The sequence below is a fragment of the Theropithecus gelada genome, chromosome X (assembly GCF_003255815.1).
Source record: "Theropithecus gelada isolate Dixy chromosome X, Tgel_1.0, whole genome shotgun sequence".
Classification (NCBI taxonomy): domain Eukaryota; kingdom Metazoa; phylum Chordata; class Mammalia; order Primates; family Cercopithecidae; genus Theropithecus; species Theropithecus gelada.
The window spans coordinates 119,462,927-119,478,597 of NC_037689.1; the positions used below are offsets into that span (position 1 = coordinate 119,462,927).

At 33.9% G+C, this 15,671-nt stretch overlaps 1 pseudogene; it reads right to left on the reverse strand.

The window, feature by feature from the left end:
- Positions 1 to 131: 131 nt before the first annotated feature.
- LOC112615257 overlaps positions 132 to 15,671 on the reverse strand; it is a 30,845-nt pseudogene continuing 15,305 nt past the window's right edge.

Consider the following 15,671-nt stretch of genomic DNA (forward strand, 5'->3'; position numbering starts at 1 on the left):
TACAGTATAATAATAATAAATAAATTAAAAAAAAAAAAAAAAAAAAAGAAAATTTACTACTGTGGAAAATGAAGACTTCTTTAATTGAATGGTGGGGTGAAGGAGGAAGGCCTGTGTTCTTTTATTTTTGATTAATTGCTTTAACACTGACCTTCAGTCGGCTGAGGGAGTTTCATAATTTTTTTAGACATCATTAGGTGCCAAGGCTCTTGCAGGAAAACTTTAATACGACATGAATTTTGCCATTTTGATAGCATTGATATGGCTCTTGGGTTCACTACTCCATTGGAACGATTGATTGTGATATATCTATCTATCTATCTATCTATCTATCTATCATCTATCTATCTATCTATCTATCTATCTATCTATCTATCTATCTCAGTCATGAAAAGAACAAAATAATAGCATTTGCAGCAACCTCGACGGAATTGGAGACCATTATTCTAAGTGAAGTGACTCAGGAATGGAAAATCAAACATCGTATGTTGTCACTCATAAGTGGGAGCTAAGCTATGAGGATCAAAGGCAAAAGAATAATACAATGGATTTTGGGGACTTCGAGGAAAGGGTGGGAGCGAGGTGAGGGATAAAAGATTACATATTGGGTACAGTGTACACTGCTCAGGTGATGGGTGCACCAAAATCTCAGAAATCACCACTAAAGAACTTATTCATGTAACCAAACACCACCTGTTTTGCAAAAACCTATTGCAATTTAAAAAAAGAACTATTGACTCCATTCATATTAAATTTTGTTACAACTTTTACAAAAGGGAATGATTTAGGTCCATATTTTATTTTAAGGCTGTATATTTGGTTTTCATAAATAGTCTGAGCCCGTGGTGGCTGCCATCTTGCATTGCTGTCCTAATTCACCATTATTATCGCAAAACAGATACAGACATATGCTGCATAACGAGGCGTCAATGACAGATGGCATATACCACAGTGATCCCATTAGGATTATGATGGGGCTTAAAAATTCTTATTGCCTAGTGATGTCAGTCATAGTTGTCTTAAAGTTGTAGCACAACGCATTACTCACAAGTGGTGATGAAGGTGTAAACAAACCTACCATGCTGCCAGTTGTATGAAAATAGAGCACATATTATATAAGTATGTATAGTACATAATATTAATACTTGATAATGATAATAAATAATTATGTTACTGGTTTATGTATTTACTATTTTTTTTTTTTTTTTTTGAGACAGAGTCTTGCTCTGTCACCCAGGCTGGAGTGCAGTGGTTCAATCTCTGCTCACTGAAAAGTTTGAACCTGTTCACCTCCCAGGTTCAAATGATTCTTCTGCCTCAGCCTCCCAAGTAGCTGGGACTACAGGTATTAGCTACCACGCCCAGCTAATTTTTGCACTTTTAGTAGAGATGGGGTTTTTTCCATGTTGCCTAGGCTAGTCTCGAACTCCTGACCTCAAGTGATCCGCCTGCCTTGGCCTCCCAAAGTGCTGGGATTACAGGCGTCAGCCACAGTGCCCAGCCTGCATTTACTATAATTTTAAACATTATTTTAGAGTGTACTCCTTCTACTTATTTAAAAAAAAAAAAAAGAGTTAACTATAAAACAGCCTCAGGCAGGCCCTTCAGGAGTTATTCCAGAAGAAAGCACTGCTGTCATAGGTGATGACAGCTCCATGTGTGTTATGGCCCTTGAAGACCTTCCAGTGGGACAAGATGTGGAGGTGGAAGACAATAATACTGATGATCCTGACTCTGTATATGCCTTGGCTAATGTGTGTTTATGTCTTACTTTTTAACAAAAATTTTAGAAAATTTAAAAAAAAAACTAAAAATAGAAAAAGCTTATAAAATAAGATTAATGAAAGAAAATATTTTGTACAGGTGTATAATGTGTTTGTATTTTGGTTAATTGTTAATATAAAAGAGTTAAAAAGTTTATAGGCTGGGCACAGTGGCTCATACCTCTTATCCCAGCATTTTGGGAGGCTGAGGCAGGCGAATGGCTTGAGTTCAGGAGTTCGAGACCAGCCTGGGAAACATAGTGAAACCTTGTCTCCACAAAAAAATTAAAAATTAGCTGATCATGGTGGTTTGGGACTGTAGTTCCAGCTACTCTTGTGGGTGAGGCGGGAGGATCACTTGAATCTGGGAAGTAGAGGCTGCTGTAAGCCATGATCACACTACTGCACTCCAGCCTGGATGACAGCGTAAACCTTGTCTCAAAAGTATGTTTATAAGGGGAAAAAGTTACAATTAACCTAAGATTGAAGGAAGAAAAATATTCTTTTATAGATTTAGTGTAGCCTAAGTGTACAGTGTAGGCCTTCACAAATTCACTAACCACTCAACGACTCACCTAGAGCAGCTACCAATCCTGCAAGCTCTATTATACAGTAAGTGCTCTATACAGGTGTACTTTTTAAACCTTTTATTGCATATTTTTCTGTACTTTTCTATGTTTAGATGTTTTTAAATACACAAACACTCAGTATTGCTTTATAATTGCCTACCATATTCAGAACAGTAACATGTTGTACTCTTTTATAGCCTAGGAGCAATTGGCTATATTATATAGCCTAGGTATGGAGTAGGCTATACCATCTAGGTTGTAAAATTTATTCTGATATTTGCACAACAACCAAATTGCCTAAGGAAAGATATCTCAGAACATATCCCCATCATTAAGTGGTATATGACTATACTTTAACAGTACATATTTTGCCCATATTTGGGCAAAAGCTAGTCATGTCCCTATATAAGGATGAACGTATTACCTCTATGGTTATGCTAATTATGAGGTAGCAAATGTGTTTAAATTGGTGATATAAATATGTATCGACTTAAGTATTAGTTTTGGAATAATAAATAAGATGTGCCGTAATAGTAGAATTTAAAAATAGAATTTTAAACATGCCAGTTATATCAAAGTGCTTTATATATACTCTCACTTAATTCTTACAACTTCCTCCCTTAAGGTAGTACCATTAATATTGCCACTTCAAAAATGTTGTGAATACATTTCTCTCTGTAAATAAGTTATTTGTAATATGTTATTGCAAAATGAAATGAGTTATGAAAATGCACTGAAGGTATATATAGCATAGTGACTTATTATAAGTCAAACTCCTGTGTACTCAATCCAAGTTAGGAAACAGAATCATACCACCAACCCCATAAGTCCTTCCAATTTTGCTGTCCATTCAAAAACTCCCCTCTCTCTCTAGAATAACACCTATCTTAGTTTTATAGTAGCAGCTTCCTTTTATTTATTTAGAGTTATGAATTTTTATGAAACATTTTTATAAATTTTGTTTAATCAGTATGTTTTTCCTCTAAACCTTGGCTTTTATTAAAACTTATTTTGTGGAGAATCCAAAGAATATATTGTATACTCATGATGTAATTAAGCACATTTTTCTGTCTTCAGTCTTTTCTGCAAATTGGAGGCTGGACTTGAAGTGTAGCTCAGGTTAGACTCAGTTTTGATCTTTTTAGCAAAACCATAGGTGGTGTTGTGTTTTTTAATCATAAAGAACATGATATTTGGTTCTCTATTTGTGGTGTTAACAGCTACTAATGCAGACTGTCTAGGCTGAGTAATTCACTACGATTGAAAATGGCAAAAGTTCTAATTCTACTATCACTTGTTTACTTATAAATAGATGCATCAGTTCATCTCCTAATTGATTATGGAGGGGTAAAATTCATATAGAAGTGGCAGGATAAATGCTTCATCTTTTCCTTTATTTACCTATTTCAACATAAAATAAGAGTGAAGCTCCAAAGTTGAACAATTCACTTATCTTTGAATATAAATATGTACTCATGGATTTAATGCATGTAGTCATTTTAATTCATTGTAATATTTGTTTTAAATTTTCAGTTGTGACATCTTAAGTTATGTAATTTTAATCATTTTATGTGTACAATTCAATTCAGTGGCACTAATTATATTCACAATGCTGCATAACCATCATCACTACCCACATCCTAGTTTATGTGTGCTTTTTGTCTTGATAGTATATTGGATTGCGTCAAATGCCTTTTGTGCACCAAGGAGATCATTTTTTTAAATCTTTTGTTTTATTAATGTAGTATATTACATTGATTGATTTACTTATGTTGAACCACCGTTGTATTCCTGTGTTAAATCCCATTTGGTAATGGTATATAATCCTTTAAATATGATGTTGGAATCCGTTTGTTAGTATTTTCTTAATAATTTTTGCATTTAACCTCATAAGAAATATTTGTCTGTAAATTTATTTTGTTCTGATATCTTTTTCTGGCTTTGGAATCAAGGCAAGCCTAGTCTCATATAATGAGTTAGGACATGGTTTCTGCTCTGTATTTTGCAAGAGTTTGAGAAGAATTTGTGTTATTTGTTTTTTAAATTTTTCACAGATGTTTTATTACTGATTCAATATACATATTGTTAAAGACCTGTTGAGTTTTTCTGCTTTTTATTGAGCCAGTTTAGGTAAGCTCTGCATTTCTAAGTTTTCTATTTCATCTAGTCTACTTAATTTTTGGTGTACAATTGTTCATATTATTCTCTAATAATCATTTTATTTCATATAGTTGGTAATATATCTAATTTTAGTTATGTGTGTTATTGCTGATATATTAAAAATGATTCTAAAGACCCAATAAATGAGGAGATATACTTTATTCATTAACTCAAAGACTCATTGTGATGAAGATGTAAACTCTCCTCTAAATAAATCTATAGAGTCAAGTTAATGTCAATCAAACTCCCTACAGGATCTCTGCTTAAAAAATTTAAAAATTACTAACTCTACAATTCATATGAAAAGGCAAAGGTACTAGAATAGCCAAAAAATTTTGAACAATAAGTAATTTCAAAACTTTTTCTAAAGCTGAAGTAATCAAAACAGTGTGGCATTGATTTAAAAAAAAAATGATCAATGGAACAGAACAGAGAGATTAGAATTAGACCCACAGAGATATGACCATTTGATTTCTGACAAGGGTACAAAGGCAGTTAAATGGAGAAACAATAATATTTTAAAGAGAATAGGCCGAAACAATTAAACATTTCCATTCAAAAAAAGAAAAAAAGGAAACTTAACATAAATCTCATGTCTTATGCAAAATTAAAATTGGACTATAGCCCTAATAGTAAAATAGAATACAATAAATCTTATGGAAGAAAATACAGGAACGAATGTATTTGAAGTTTGGGTTTGGCTGCATATTTTTTTTAATAGGGCACCAAAATGATAAGTACAGAAAAGCTGCTGAATAAAATGTAGAATATTCTGTTAAATTTGAACTTCAGATAAATTATTTAAAATAGTATAAGTATTCTCAAAAACATGTATTTTTATTTGTTAAATTTGGTAACACTCAGGATAGAAAACAGACCAATGATTGCTAGGGTCTGGGAGTGGGGGGATGGGGATAGAATGCAAATGGGTATGGGGGAATTTAAAGGATAAAATAAAGTTCTATTTCTTGATTGTGGTGGGTATGATACAACTGAAAGTGTTTGACAAAGCTGGCATAACTAATGCCAAAAAGGATACATTTTACTATATTTAAAATATACCTTAAGTTTGAAAATTAAAGAAGTAATAGTAAAATGGTGATTGTATAATTTAGGCAGATATACAATTGTGCACTGCAAAATTCTTTAATCTTTTCTGATTACTTGAATTCTTTCATAATACAATAGTGAGGATAAAGTTAAAGAAGATCGTAAAGCAAACAAACAAAATGGGAAATAAAAACAGTTCTACAGGTTAGGGATGTTATCTACTATGTCAAGAAACAGCTATTCTAGGGAGATACCAAATGATTTATATTTGTTGTGGCCATATTTGTCCTTAAAGTTCTTGGTGTAGCTGTTTCTAATAAGGTTCTGTAAGGCTAAAAAGGTCCCAGCAACATGTCCTCCATCTTATAAAATACCAAAACTCACATCTTCTTATTATTGGAGTTATTAGTGGTTTTTCCAAGATCAGAATAATGCTCGTGATCCCACACTGTTTTTTCAGGGCAAAGGTTTGAGTAGATGAAACCTCAATTTTTATTTCAAAGATAAATTTCTTGTTATTTGTGCCATCTATGAAGCATATTTGCCCAATTTTCACAGCAGATTTGTGTGTACTTTAGTTAATGTGTTCTGTTTTGGGGCAACAACATAGAACGGTGAAAGGTAATGGTTTGAAAATATACTTTTTTGTTAAAATGTGTATCTTCTTATGCCATTATTTTAAGAAGGGAGTAAAAATCAGGTTGGTATATCTGGAAGAGTAACCCAATTTTATTTGCTTGAGTATATTAGGATGTTTTATGCATATTCGAATCCAAAATTTTACTAGTTCGTGTCTACATACAGGCCTAATTTTCTATTAATTCATCCAGAACAAAAGTTGACATTTTTCTTCCTATTCTTAAGCATTGTTTCCTTAGATCCAGAGAATTTTATTTCTGATATTTAGTTATTCATTTCAAATGGTTTTGTTCCCTCTTTAGGACACCTAAACTTTATAGTTTCAATTTCCATTTTCCATGCTTATTTACTAATTTATACTTTGTTTTGTTTTATACTCATTCTTAATTTTGAAGAATGCAGGGTAAAGACACAATATTAGATTTTCTTCATATCACATATTTATGTCAGTTTTTTGTTTGTTTGGATTTCTGTTCTTTTTAACCATTGGTGCATTTGCATCTCCTTGTATTGTTTTTGTTATCTATATCTTTCTGTTTCTCTGTTTTTAAATTATACTGAAACATTTTTTTTTTAAGAAACAGGGTCTCAGTGTGTCGTACAGGCTGGAGTGCAGTGGCTATTCACAAGCACAGTCATAGGAGACTACAGCCTCAAACTCCTGGGCTCAGGTGATGCTTCTACCTCAGTTTCCTAAGTAGCCAGCACTACAGGTACATGCCACCATGCCTGGCTCATTAAATGTTTTTTTCTGTGAGGCCATAAGCTTGAGCCTAAAAGACTGTTTCTTCTTAAAATTGTATTGAAGAATCAAAGCATAGAGAATTTTTAGCACTTTTCCATGGGCTCCTTGTAAATGTTTTCTCTTTTCTCTCCTTGGACCTACTTACTGGCCAGTGGGAGAAGACTGCCAGATAGTCTGAATCATAAATACCAATAAACAAAACTGAAACTCTCTTCTAAAAGAGCCAATACCTGGCTCAGAAGCAGTAACTACAATTGAGAGATAGGTATACCACTTTATAGAACCATTTCACAATATTTTCTCATTTTTATAGTAGTTAAAATAAACAAACTAATGCACATGAAAGAAAAAAGCATGGCATCCCTATCCTTGGACTTTAAATCAGGAGAAAGATTTGTGTGGTTGTTTCCTAACTCAACTTCTGAAGTAACAGATGTATTTACACTGTGCAGCTCTGCAACTTTCTACTACTTATCTTCTGACACTGGGATAGGAAAAAAACAAACATAAAAATGAAAAATTGTATCTACAAGTCTTCACTACTACCTGTGCTCTTCACATTTCTGATTTGATGCACATCATTGTAGTTTTGAAAACCATACTGCCAAGGGAGGTACTAGGTGTGTGGCCTGTGTATCATATTTTGCCTTACTCAAGATTGGTACTTGAGTAGTAGAGGACTAGATATAAATATCCTAACAGACCTTGGATATTTGTTTCAGTGCCTATAGTGTAACTCAAAGCACCTTATCAACTTTAAGCCCGAGTTTGCTGTTTTAAGTAGAAACCCATGTTTCAGCCACTGTTTGTTAACTTTAGTTCAATTCCTTGGATCTTTTATTTAGTAGACCTTCCTTCCAAATTCCGATATTCATTTTCAGTGTTTTTTCATTATTATGAATTTTTTTACTTTTTCTATATATTCATAGAAAATTTAATAAGAAAGTAGGAAAGAATAGGGTATAAACTTGGTTACACATACATCATTTTGAAGTGCTTTCCTGACTGTTCTCAAATGTGGACTTGAACTTTCTGACCCTTGGCTTACTTGTCATTTCTATCATACACTCTTATTTATCTTCTACTGTCTATTGTCTGTCTATCTATCTATCTATCTATGTGTCTATCTATTATGTATCAATCTATCTGTCTATGTATCTTTAAATTTTTATTTTGGTAGAATACATATAACATAAAATCTACCATTTTAACTGTTTTCAAGTGTACAATTTGGTGATATTAAGAACATTTACATTGTTGTGTGACTGTCACCACTATCCATCTCCAGAATCGTCATTACCCCAAACTGAAAATCTGTACCCATTAAATAATTCCCTATTCCCCACTATCAACAATTGCTGGTAACCACTATTCTCCTTTGTGTCTCTGTGAATTGAATATTCTAGGAAACTCATATTGTAGAAGGACGAGCCATGGACAAAACCCCTCAGACACGGAGACAGTGAAGGCAGTGGCTTTCATCAGCTGGGAGCATCGGCAGGATAGCGTCTTAAAATCTGAGCTCTTCAGGTGCTCAACTTCTGTCCCTTTTAAGGGCTCACAACTCTAAGGGGATCCACGTGAGTGGGTCGTGATCGATTGAGCAAGCCAGGGGGTACGTGACAGGGGCTGTGAGCAGTGGTGGTCAGAGTGAAACAGAACAGAATGAGAGGTTTCACAATGTCCTTCGATACAACGTATGGAATCTATAGATAACATCAGTTGTTAGGTCAGGGGTCGAATTCTAACTACCAGGCTTGGGTCAGGCAGGCCCAGGCCTGGTTTCGGGTCTGGTTCCTAGGAACCGGGCTACCTGCCTTTAGTTTCCCTTCTCTTTCCTTTTCTGAATATAAAACAGTGGATTGCATTGGGAGTTATACCTGATGTAAATGACGAGTTGATGGGTGCAGCACACCAACAAGGCACAAGTATACATATGTAACAAACCTGCACGTTATGCACATGTACCCTACAACTTACAGTATAATAATAATAAATAAATTAAAAAAAAAAAAAAAAAAAGAGGGTCTCTCTCTTCCCTTGGTATAAGTGGAATTATACAATATTTGTCTTTTTGTGCCTGCCTAATTTCATTTAACATAATGTGTTGAAGGTTTACCCATATTGTAGTATATATTATAATTTATTTTTTAGACAAAATAATATTATATTGTGTGTATATGCCACATTTAAAAAAATATATTCATCCATCAATAGATACTCAGGCTGTTTCCAGATTTTGGCTACTGTGAATAATGCTGCTATGAACATGAACATTGGTGTATAAATATTTGTCCAAGTCTCTGCTTTTAAATCTTTTGTATATACACCTAAATGTAGAGTCACTGGATCATAAGATAATTCTATGCTTAATTTTTTGAGGAACCATCATAATGTTTCCCACAGTAGCTGCACAATTGCACATTCCCATCAACAATGCACAAGAGTTTCAGTTTTTCGACATCCTGCCAATATTTGACATTTTTTGTTTTGTTTTGGGTAATAATCACTCTAATGGGTATGAACTTGTATTACATTTTGGTTTTGATTTGCATTTTAATAATGATTCGTGTTCTTGGGCATCTTTTCATGTCCTTATTGGCCAGTCATATATCTTCTTTGGAGAAATGTCTACTCAAATAATTTGCCCATTTTTGAATAGAGAATTGTTGTTGTTGTTGTGTTGTTGTTGAGTTGTAGTGTATTCTGCTGGAGGAATCCCTTTAGTATTTCTTTTAGAGTTTTTCTAGTGGTATGAAGTTACTTCAAGCTTTTAAAATCAGGGAAAGTCTTCATTTCTCTTTTGTTTTTGAAGGATAGTTTTGACAGTTATAGAATTCTTGGTTGACAGTTGTTTTTTGGGGCTTCCACAGTTTTACATGAGAAATATGGTGCTTATCATGTTGGTAATCCCTCGTATGTGATGTTTCACTTCTCTCCTGCTGTATTTATGATTCTCTCTTTATCTCTGCCTTTCACCAGTTTGATTATAATATGGCAATGTGGGTCTCTCTGAGCTCACACTACTTGAAGTTTATTTACCTTAACTTTATAGATTCATATCTTTATGAAATTTGGGAAATTTTTAGCTACTATTTATGCATAATATTATTTATGCATTTCTCTCTTCTCCTTCTGGAACTTCTAAAATGTATGTGTTGCCCTACTTGATGGTGTTCCACAGGAGTCTTTAAGCTTGGTTCACATTACTTTGTTCTTTTATCTTTCTCATTGGAGTCAATAATTTTAATTGTACTATCATCAAGTTCACTTATTCTTTCTTCTGTCTGCTCCAGTTTGCTGTTGAACCATTCTCATGAAATTTAGTTTTTACAATTTTTGGCTCCAGATTTTTTTTTCATAATTTCTATCCTTTTATTATATTTTCACTTTGTTTATATATTGTTTCCCCTATTTTCTTTAGTTCTTTGCCCATGTTTCCTTTAGCTCTTTGACTATATTTAAGACAGCTGTTTTAAAGCAATTTTCTAGTAAGTTCAATGTCTAGACTTCCTCAGGTATAGTTTCTTTATTTTATTTCTTTAAATAGGCCATACTTTGCTGTCTGTTTGTATACCTTTGGTTTTATTTTGGGGGGGGGTTGGGGGTTAAACACTGAACATTTGAATATTATAATGTGGTAACTCTGGAAATCAGATTATCCCCCGTCATCCAGGGTTTACTGTTTTGTTTTGTTGTTGTTGTGGAAGGCTAGCAGTTCTTTTGTTTAGTGACTTTCCCAAACTATTTTGTAAATTATATATTCATTGCTATGTGTAAGTTACTTCCTTATGTATGTGTTTCCTTAATATTTGACAGATAGTTCCTTGAATGCCAAGAGCTAAAAAGATCCAAAGAACAAGAAACAGACTAAAAAGACTCACTTATATTAGTCTTTGTAGATTTGCTTTGTACAAAAGCACTCCTTCCATATTTAACCACAATAGAACTGACCTTAAGGATCAGTCTTAGTTGATAGCATAGCATCATCTCAGGTCTTTTCTCAGCATGCATGTGGCTTTCTAAATTTCCCTGTATATGTGGGTTATTTATATATATGGTTTTTAATTTTGAATTTTTCTTTATAGATTTAGTGGCGATAAGAGTGGTTTCGTTACATGGATATATTCCCTAATGGCGAAGTCTGGGCTTTTACTACATTCATTATCCAAATAGTGTACATTGTATCCATTAAGTAACTTCTCAACCCTCATTTTCTTAACATCCTCCCACTCTTCCAAGTTTCCCATGTCTATTATTCCACTTTCTATACATGTTTATACACATTATTTAGCCTCTACTCATAAATGAGAACATGCGGTATTTTCCTTTGTGTTCCTGAGTTATTTCACTTAAAATAATGACCTTTGGTTCCATCCATGTTGCTGCAAAAGACATATCACTCTTTTTTATGGTTGAGTAGTATTTCATTATATATATATCACATTTTCTTTATCCAACCATTAATTAATGATCAATTAGATCGGTTCTATATTTTTACTATCATGAATAGTGCTGCAATAAACATTAAACAGTCCATATATTTAATATATAATGATTTTTTTTTCTTTTGAGTGGATATCCAGTAGTGGGATTATTGTTTGGAAGGAGTGCTTCTGCACAAAGCAAATCTACAAAAATGAAGAGAAGTGGGTCTTTTTAGTAGTGAGATCAAATGGTAGTTCAATTCTTAGTTCTTTGAGAAATTTCCATACTGTTTTCCATAGAGTTTGTACTAATTTACATTCCCAACAATAGAATATAAAGGTTCCCTTTCCTCTGTATCCTCACCAACATCTGTTATTTTTTGTCTTTTCAATAACAGTCATACTGAATAGTAGAAGGTGGCATTTCATTGTGGTTTTAATTTACACTTCTCTGATGAATAGTGATGTTGAGCACTATTTCATATGCTTCTTGGCCACTTGTATTTCTTCTTATGAAAAATGTCTGTGCATGTCCTTTGCCCTCTTTTTAATCGGGTTCCTTGGGTGTTTTTGTTGTTGTTGTTGAGATATTTTGAGCTCCCTGTAGATTCTGGGTATTAGTGCTTTGATGGGTGCATGGTTTACAAATATTTTCTCTAATTCTGCAACTTGTCTGTTCACTCTGTGGATGATTTCCTTTGCTGTGCAGAAGCTTTTTAGTTTAATTAAATTACATTTGCCTATTTTTGTTTTGTTTCATTTGCTTTTGAGGTCTTAATCATGAATTATTTGCCAAGCTTAATGTCCAGAAGAGTATTACCTAGGTTTTCTTCTAATATTTGTATAGTTCCAGGTATTATATTTAAGTCTTTAATCCACCTTGGGTTCATTTTTGTACATGGTAAAAAGATGGGGGGGCAGTTTCATTTTTCTGAATGTGTCAATACAATTTTCCTGGCATCATTTTTTGAATGGGGTGTCTTTTCCTCAGTGTATGTTTTTGTAGACTTTGTCAAATATCAGTTGGCTGTAGGTATGTGGCTTTACTTCTGGGTTGTCTACTTTGTTTCATAGATTTATGTGTCCATTTTTATATCAGTGCCACATCATTTTGGTGACTATAGCCTTATAGTATAATTTGAAATCAGGTAATGTGATGCCTTCAGCTTTGTTCTTTGTGCTTAGGATTGTTTGGGCTATTCGAGCTCTTTTTTGATTCCATATAAATTTCAGAATTGTTTTCCTAATTCTTTGAAAAATGTTGTTATTTTGATAGCAATCACATTGAATCTATAGATTTTTGGGTGGCAGTATGGTCTTTCTAATGATGTTGATTCTTCTGATTATACAGGTCCTTTTAAATGTACTGATTCCCCAAAACTCTCTCCTCTTTTGGGTGGAATATACTTAGGTGGACTATTTTATGTTTTCTCCATAATATTTTGCTCCAGATTTCTCCTGGATATTTCAGCTTGCAGAATGTTTTTGCAAAGCCTGCCACTTTTTCAGACTGACCTCTAAGTTGAGGGAATCAGGGATGATTATCTTGTGTCTCTCTTTCAAGTATTCTCCAGGAAGGTTAGAACAGGCGTATACAATAACTTGTGAATGAAGTCTGTTCTGCTCCCTTTATATCCTGGAATCAGTCTCCCATACTGGGAATGCAGGCTTTCTTCTTCAAGATTATTACCATACTAGAGAGAGCATGCCAAGGGCTACTAAAAAATTCCTCAAAGTTTTGTGTTGTTAAATTGCCCTTTTCTTGATTCACTGTTTTCTTAGTTGTTCTAAATCTTTGACTGTTTTCCAGAGTTCTGACAAGGTTAGATCTGATAAATTCCACTTTTTAAATTTTTAAAAAATTTTTTTTGTGGGGGAATGAGAGCTTGGAACTACTGCCAATAATGACATTTTGCTGTCATAATGCCCCTACTATAATCCTTTTTAAGGCTCACTTTCCCATACTTGTTTAATAAATTTGGCTTCAAATTAGTCTGTGAGTTCTTTTAACACGACCCTAATAGTTTTTGGTAGCATACTCAGTATTTTATATGATAATATGTGCCTGACCTGGAATCAGCCAATTCTTTAAAATGCTTTTCTTTTGATGGAACATGGTATTTCAAGTCCACAATGTGAATGTTAGAGTGCTTATTGCTTCTTGTTTAATGTTTCTAGTGATTTCCATGGATACAGCTGGAGGAGATAGTTAGATATGTAGCTAGACAGAGATAATACCTCATGAGTTAATATGTATACTTTTAATTCCAATTCATGGCTACATTGTTTTTACTTAACATCATCTGTATCGTATCTTTATCTACTTTCTTCTATTCCCAACCAGTTTCAGCTGCTATTCTCAGTTCAAGTCAGCTGTATTTCTAGCAAACTTTTTTTTTTCCTATGTGTTCTTAGGTTAATCAAATGCCCTGTTGTTTATTCTGAACAATTCTTGACATCATACTGTTCTTAACATGTTGATATTAATCATGCTTATCTGCTTGTATTTTGGGATTGTGGTAATATCTTGTTACCTACTTTGTTGCAAGTGTTAGGCATGAGTTTTAAATTTGATATCTAGCTGTTATGTTTACTTCTGAGAATTTAGAGATTCAAAACCTGTGCTGCTGTTGTCATCATGTTCCCAAATCCTTTCCTGTAATTATCATTTTGTGTTTAAGCAAATTGACACACAGAGAGATTAAATGACTTGCTCAGTGTTACAGTGACTTGCTCAGTGTTACAGAGTAATTATCAAGGCCAGGATTCAAGCCCTAACAATTTAACTAGAGATATAAGTTTGACTTCTATTCTGCTGCCTCATCAACAAAGTACATCTTTATAATTACCTGGGAGCAGGACTGTTTTTCATCTTTCTTGTGCCTATGACTTCATATAAAGGGGATTTTGTTTCTCTGTGATTGAGGAAGGGAGCTACAGAGAGGAGTCTAGGGGAGAATATTTCCAGTTTATCTCTCCATTCCTACACTCTACTTCTCAAGGATTGTGTTTTAACCAAAAAAAAATAAAATAAAATAAAATAAAATAAATGTGTAGAAAAAACAAGGTAAGCTTATCTAAAGCTCTTTGATCTCTCTCTCTTCTTTTTTCTGTCTTGGACTGTCAGTCCTGGTGGCTTCCTTCTGCAAGCCCAGCTAATATTTTGTCATTTTTCTAATTTATTCACCTGAACAAATAAAGTATGTCTACCTTTTACTAGAAGCCAGTTATCTCAAAAATTGGTTTGTAGTGAGGGAGTAGGAGGCCAAATTTTAGCTTTAGAAACAAATCTAGTTTTTAAATCTAGACTTATCACAGATAAAGCTGATTATTTATAACCCCATTTAGCTTTTTGTGCCCTTACTCAATCCAGCAAAGGGATACATATTTGTCATGTGAAACATCAATATTACCAAATACAGCATCATAGAATCTTAGTTGTTGAGAGGAAGTTTTACTCTTGTCTTTAACCAATAGTTTGATAATCCACAGCCAGTACACCATGTACAGAAGGCCAAGTGTTCAAAATTGCCTCTTTTGAACACTTGCAATTACATGATTCTCTTAAGTAAAAATGGCTGGTTTTACCTTTCCAAGTATTTCTTCATTTTCCTATTTCTAATAAGTGCAGAAACAGTACAATGTAATGGTTAAGAGATGGAACATTGTATCAGACACATTTATAGCCTTGGGACCTTGGATGAGCTACCTCTAGATTCTGTTAACCTCATGTCTTTATCATTAAAATGGGGCTAATTGTAGCTTTCTTTTTTTTTTTTTAAAAAAAAACAAGACACATTTATTCTCTTGTGGTTCTGGAGACCAGAAGGTCTAAATAAGGTTCACCCAAATAAAGTTAAGGTGCTAGAAAATCTAGTTTCTCTGGAGTCTCTGCAGGGAGAATCCGTTTCCTTGGGTTTTTCAGATTCTCATGGCTTCCAACATTCCTCCATTTCTGGCCCCTTCCTCCACTTTCAAAGCACATCCTTTCAATCTCTACTTCCATTGTCTGATGACCTTCTCTGCCCTCTGAACTCCCAGCCTCCTTCTTTCCATTATAAACATGCTTGTGATTACACTGGACTCACCTAAATAATCCAAGATATGTCCTAATCTCAAAATCCTTAGTTTATGACATTTGCCAAATCCCTTTATGCTGTGTAAGGTAATGTATTCACCAGCTGGGGGGATCAGGACATCTTTGGGGGACCTTATTCAGACACAGCAGAAAACTGTGTTCAGTCAGGGTCCCACACTAATGACTGTCCTCCTGTGTAGGTTACTCATTCTCTGGGATCTCATGGTTCTCTCTTTTATG